The sequence below is a fragment of the Neopsephotus bourkii genome, unplaced genomic scaffold (genome assembly GCF_033783945.1).
Source record: "Neopsephotus bourkii isolate Nb327-2 ecotype Australia unplaced genomic scaffold, CSIRO-AGI_Nbou_v1 NB_463, whole genome shotgun sequence".
NCBI classification, from domain to species: domain Eukaryota; kingdom Metazoa; phylum Chordata; class Aves; order Psittaciformes; family Psittacidae; genus Neopsephotus; species Neopsephotus bourkii.
Window position 1 is genome coordinate 189,122 of NW_026900965.1, and position 6,362 is coordinate 195,483.

Genomic DNA, 6,362 nt, shown 5'->3' on the forward strand with positions numbered 1-6,362 from the left:
ACCAACATAAAACACCATCTTTCCTCGCCCCTGTCCAAAGGTCTGTTTTACACATTCACACCACACTCCTTTCCCTGACTTGTACTCCCACCTTGTGCATCCCTAGCCTTGCTGCTACCTGAGAGCCCAGGCCTGCCCCTGACACCATGCAGCTTGCCAGAGAAACCCCTTTTCTCTGTGCCTGGAGCCATTCCTGTCCTGCTCAACACTGCTGGCCAGAGCATGCAGCAACCAGGCAGAGGAGGGAAAAGCCAAAGGGGGACAGAGAAGGCCAGCATGGGGGTGCAGATGTGAGCACACTAAGGTGTCCTTTCCACTGCCCTTTCCTTCTTTATTCCTGCTGAGAATCCCTCTGAGATACTTTCTCCCTTGCAATGATTTCCCCAGCATCAGTGGCATGGCTACAGGGATTCGACCATGTGCCAGCAATGTGTGTTTCTCTCCTCTTTCTGTACGCTCTTCCTGCAAGTGCTTCTCAGAGTTTACTTCTTCCTTAAGCTGCTGAACCATGCAGGCAGGCTACCAGAAGCTCATTCTCTTCTGCTGCTCTAGTAGGGGCAGCTGGGCATGCAACTGAAAGAAGACCTCTGGGAAGCCTCTGGCTCTTTTCTGTCCTCCCCATCAGGGGCGCTGGACGCAGGGGATGGTCTCCTGATACCACAGCCACCGCCCTGTCCTTTTCTGCCAATTCCACATCTTTCCCAGAACAGGAGGGCACAGATCACGCTCACCTCTCATCATCTCATCCTTCAGTTAAATTTGAAAAGCCCCCTTGGAAAGGTGGTTCATTTTTGACCCTGCTGGGGATTGGTTGGGCAGAGTATCCCCACGCCCCAGCCTCCTAAGTTGTACTCAAGAACCAGCAACAGTGGAGCTCTTTTCATGGCTCATACTCAGCCCAGGTCCGTAGTCTTCACCTCAAATGTCTACCTTGTCAATAGGAGCAGAGTTTACCATTCAACCAGGACAAGACCAAGAGAGGAAGTGCTTCAACTGTCTGCCTGGGCACCAGGCACACTGTGGAGCTGGAAGCCACTGCAGAAACCTGGTCATTTGGTAGCAGCCCAAAAAACAGCTGTTCACCGTAGCTGGCAGGATTCGAACCTGCGCGGGGAAACCCCAATGGATTTCTAGTCCATCGCCTTCACCACTCGGCCACAACTACCTGATGCAGCCCTCTCTGCCCCGCTGATCACAGTGCCTGTGCAATGACACCCGGCTGCCAGGGAGTTTCAGGACAATGCTCCACTTCAAGATTTGTAGCTGGGACTGTCACTGCACATGCAATGAATCAAAGACCTCTCTGTGATATCTCAAGGCACCCCAGAGACGCTGACTGACCCTGTTCAGGAGCCCGCACTGCAGGGACATCCTGGAACTGAATGCACCACTGTCCCTGGCAGCTAAGAGCTGAAACAGCTTCTTGTCTCTTGCAGCCTATGGCCTATGGACCAAGGGGAAAAAAGGAGCCTCTCAGAACTGGACTCTCTGTCTGAAGGGGACAAAGCTACTCAAACCTTTTCTAGTTCAACCGTTGCTTAAAGCAAAACAAGCTACAGTCCTTCCTCTGCTGACATTCATAAAACAATCTGCACGGTGAGGTGGTCTGTGGGATTTGTGTTAGCGCAGTGTTGACAGGCTTCCCTGCATTTCAACCTACAAAAGGACCTCGAGTCCATCTCTCAGAGCACCTGAGAGTAATTGTGATGACAAAGGCAGAAATGCCTTTGAGGAAGCAGAACTTTTGGAGGATTGAGGCTACAAGCTCTGGCAACGCTGGCTTGCCTGCATCCAGGGCACTGTGTCCTCTGAAGTCCACAGCAGCGTGACTCATGTTAGCCTGCAGTTCAGGGGTTTTCCCAACTCTTCCACATCACAATGACTCCCAGCTGCTCTAGGAGACTGATCCGATGACCCTTTGTAATTTGAAATGCATGGAACTGGCCACCCCATCCCTCACCCAGAACAATGGGCTGTGAGCTTCCAGCTCCCTTCCCCGCACCTCTCCTCAAAAGCACACCATCCAGGCATCTGGTCTCTGGGACACCCTTACTGAGCAAAACAGGTCAATTTGGGTGTGGGTCTCACTCAGGGAAGATTGCGGGCCTCTCTCTCATCACAAAATCAGGCCGTGGTAGAGCCTGACGAACGTAAGCAAGGTGCTCGTGGCTATCACTCCTTCCCGCAGGGAATTTCCTCATAGTGCACAATGATCCTTTCTTGCTGTTGAGGGTACAGAGGTGAGACTGTCCGGCCTGCAGTTCCCAAGGTCTTCCCTTTTTCCCTTTATATATCTGGGGGGGAGGGGGGGTGGGTGTTATGTCCCATTTTCCAGCCCCTGGGTATTTTACCCCTTTGCTGTTTTGAGGGATAGTGGCTTAGCAACTTTTTCTGAGAGTTCCTGGAGGACTCTCGGGTGCATCTCCTCAGTTCCCAAGGGACTTGTGCACTTTCAAGTTCCTGACATGGTCTTGAGCTTCCATCTTCTTCATGTTGGTCACAGCCAGGCCTCCCGTTTGGCCCACCTGAAGTGTGGGGCTACAACTTCTTTCACCTTCCTTTGCTGTTCTATGTACCTGCAGAATGCCTTCTGCTTATTTTTCATGGCCCCAGACAAGTTCAGCGCCAGCTATGCTTTGGTTTTCCTGATGCCCTCCATAGACGCCCATGACATTCCCTGTAATCTGTCCAGGATGTGTATCCCTGCCTTCACTGCCTGTGCATCTTTGGTATGCTTTAATTTTAGTTTACTAATTCAGTTTTGTTTAGTTGTTTAGTTTAGTTTAGTTTAGTTTAGTTTGGTTTAGTTTGGTTTGGTTCAGTTTGGCTAAGAGGCCTTGCCTTCCCCAAGCTAGGCTCCTGCTTCCCCTGTCGGACTTCTTGCATCTTGGGATCTCTAGAGGCTCCAGAAAAATGTCTTTCAGTATGCCCCAGGTCTCAGCATCCTTTATCTCTGAGGCCATTTTCCAAGGGATCACACACGGTAGCGCCTTAAACAGCCAGTAGCCTGCCTTTCTACAGTGTAGGGTCCTGACTCTACATTTTACCTACCCTACACCTCTCAAGGCTGAGAATTCTACCAAGACATGATTGCTGCTGACCAGGCTACCTCCTGTCTTGACCTTTTTGGTAAGTTCTTCTGCACTAGAAAGGAGCAGGTTTAGCAGTATCTCTCCTCTGGTTGAATTCTCCATCACCTCTACTAGGAAGTCTTCCACGACAGACTCCAGTAGTTTCCTGGACTGCTTTTGGTTGGATGTGTTGCTTTGTCAGCAGACATCTTGGTGATTGAAGTACCTTGTTGGGATCAGGACCTAAGAAGAGGCGATGCTTCCTAAGGCTTTGCCACAGACAGTTTTTACTGCCCACAAGCTCAGGTAACAAAGGGAGATTGAAAATGACAGATAGCAGACCAGTGTGTCAGGCAGCTCTCTTTCAAGCAACTTCTCCATGGGATCTCTGCCGGAGACTCCATGTCGTCACAATGCGGAGGGAAAACAACACAACCAATATGATTGATAAAAGTGATCCATTTATTCTGCTTAAGCCTAGGGTATATATAGAGCTAGGCTGCTATACACATATATTCTTGGGAAACTCCTGTGGTTACATCCCTTTTTCTAACATCCTTGTTCCTCCCTTCAAGATACTCGTTAACTACAAGGTCAGTTTATGCCCCTGCACAGCTGGTGTTTTTTACCGAGCTGGGTTTCTTACCAACTTTTACAAAACTGGTCCCTGGCCAAGTTCAGCCATGAGAACATAACCCTTGCCTGCCAACCACGCTTCCACAGATCTCCACAGTTATGGCCCTTGATGACTAAACCATGCCCTAAGGCATCTTCCAACCAGGGGCCTGGGCTCAACTTGGGAAGTGGGGAACCTGCTGAAAACAAGGAAATCAGCACGTAGGAGGGTGATCAAAGAGATGCCGCATCCTTCCTGAAAGAGACACACATGCTCATTCACCTGTTTGACTCTTTGATGAAACCGGCACCTAAAGCTATGAGCCCTGGTGTCCCTGACACACCTGAGACCAGGGCATCGTCTCCACAGAAGTCCAAAGCAGCGTGGCTCATGTTGGCCTGCAATTCAGGGGTTTTCCCAACTCTTCCACATCACAAGGACTCCCAGCAGCTGCACGGGGACACTGATCCGATGTCCTTTTGTAATCTGAAATGCATGGAATTGGCCACCCCATTCCTGACCCAGAAAAATGGTCTACGACCTTCTGGGCCCCTGCCCCGCACCTCTCCTCAAAAGCAGGCCATCCAGGCATCTGGTCGCTGAGATGCCCTTGCTGAGCAAAACAGGTCAATTTGGGTGTGGGTCTCAATCAGGGAAGATCGCGGGTGACTCTTTCATCACAAAACTAGGCCGTGGTAGAGGCTGATGAGCATACGCGAGGTGCTCATGGCCATCACTCCTTCCCGCAGAAATGTTCCTTATGGCGCACAATGGTCCTTCCTTGCTGTTGAGATTTGCCACATCCCTGCAGAGCTGAGTTTCACCTCACGGATGGGTTTGTGCAGTCTTGACCTGATTGAGCTTACTCAGAGCCTCCTCTCTGTGTCCCTACAATGACCCGTGAGGAGCATGTTTCTCCAATGTTATCCGTACTGCCTGATAGGAAAGCACTTGAGGTGACCTCATAACTGAGTTTGACCGTGACTGATAGCCGCGCTCACCACTAATAAGGCAAAGGATGGAAACACGCTCTAAATATCCCTCTGCACATGCCTGAGACATCTGAGTTGATCGATCTTATGAAGGTGGGGCACAGATGAGTAGTTCTGATATTCAGTGACAGAAAGCGGGAGCACGGTAAATCAGTTGAAAGAGGCAAGGGCTTCATCGCCAGCGGGGCCTTGGCAAGCAGCAACTACTAGGTGTTCAGATGCTTCATGAGCAAGGAATGTTGGTTCCCCCCAGGGCTCTGGAACACAGCATAAAAGCCTGCTCTACTCCAGGCTCTGCATCTTCCTCTCTTGGTTCCCTTTCCTCTAAGAACAAGGTAAGCCTGAGTCTGCTCTGTCTCTCTCTGTGGGCTGAAGTGCTGTGCTGGTGGCTGCTCAGGCTGATATGGGGCTGCCTCTGCTTGGCCCTGCAAGGGAAATAGTCAAGCCTTGAGACCCCTGTCCTTCTCATGGAGGTGGCTGGGGGGAGCTGGGAGGAGGAGGGTTTTCCAAGCAGAAAGGATCAGGGGGGCTCAGAATGCAGCTTCCTCTGCCCACCAGAAGTTGCATGTCCATCAGATTGTCTCTAACCAAATGGCCAAGTGCATGCAGTGCTCTCTTCAATGCAGCACTGTTTGCTCTGGAGATGGGCTGTGCTCAGCCACTCCACAGGGGCTTTAACCCCAGTGAAATGGGACCTATTACAAAAGGGGCCAGCCTCCCATTTCCAGGCAAGCTGCTGGGCCAGGGAGGACTCTGGATGTTGCAGAGTCACTGCGTGTATTTAAAACAAGATCTGCGCACAGAGAGAGCTGAAGAAGACGAGGACACGCTAATATTGAGGTTTGTGCTCCCTGCCTGCTCTGTGTTTCAGCTTTGCCTCGCTCACCAAGAGATGTCTTGCTTCAGACCATGTCCCCCACGCCCCTGCGGCACCTCTGGCCCAACGCCACTTGCAAGCAGCTGCAGTGAGCCCTGTTTCGCCCGCTGTGCTGACTCAACGGTGTTCATTGAGGCCTCCCCGGTGGTGGTGACCCTGCCGGGCCCCATCCTCACCTCTTTCCCGCAGAGCACAGCCGTGGGATCCTCTCTGTCAGCTGCTGTTGGGAGCTCTCTCAGCACTGGCGGGGTTCCCATCTCTTCTGGGGGCTCCCTTGGTCTGGGGGGGTCAGGCCTGTGTCTGCCTCCTCCCCGCTGCACTTTGAACTGCTGAAGCCGGCGGATCATCCCATTGGGAGCCAGAAGTAAGACATGCTCCCTGTATGAGCAGGAGCAGGGCCACGGCTTCCAGCTGGGCTGGGTGTCCTCTTCCCACCTGGCAGGAGGGTCCTGTGCCCGCTGCTCCTCCCTGCAGGAAAGGCCTTGCTCTACCTTCCCTGGCTTTGCTTTGCTCTGAGCCCCTGAGAGAAAGGGCTCCTTCTCTTCTGCTTTGCTGAACCTCCTACTGATGTGGGGAGGGTTCTGGAGTCAGGGCCTGCTCTTGGTGGCCTGGGAATACCACCAGCTGGAGCAGAATGGGAAAAGTGAAGCCCTTTCTGTGGACCTTGTCCTTTGGAAACGGGCCATTCTCTGTGCCTCCCCGAACCCTGCAGACGTCTTTCTTGGTCTCTGTTCTGTGCCCCTGCATTTGCTCCTTCTGATTAAAGACTGTGTGCAGCATATCTGGAGAGTCGTGCTGGTTTGTTC

The 6,362-nt window shown here is 52.0% G+C and overlaps 1 long non-coding RNA gene and 1 other non-coding gene across 3 annotated transcripts in view; one reads left to right on the forward strand and one right to left on the reverse strand.

The window, feature by feature from the left end:
* Nucleotides 1-837: 837 nt before the first annotated feature.
* The window catches only part of LOC133210459 (uncharacterized), a 103,377-nt gene continuing 97,852 nt past the window's right edge, over nucleotides 838-6,362 (forward strand). The window contains exons 1-3 of one of the 2 annotated variants that reach the window (XR_009724941.1): nucleotides 838-1,596; nucleotides 4,933-5,014; nucleotides 5,551-5,936. This is a non-coding gene — a long non-coding RNA (uncharacterized LOC133210459). The remainder of the gene's footprint in view (nucleotides 1,597-4,932; nucleotides 5,015-5,550; nucleotides 5,937-6,362) is intronic. The other variant, XR_009724942.1, reaches the window with a different exon arrangement.
* On the reverse strand, nucleotides 1,084-1,165 carry TRNAS-AGA (transfer RNA serine (anticodon AGA)). Its single transcript has one exon. It is a non-coding gene; the product is annotated as a tRNA-Ser (tRNA).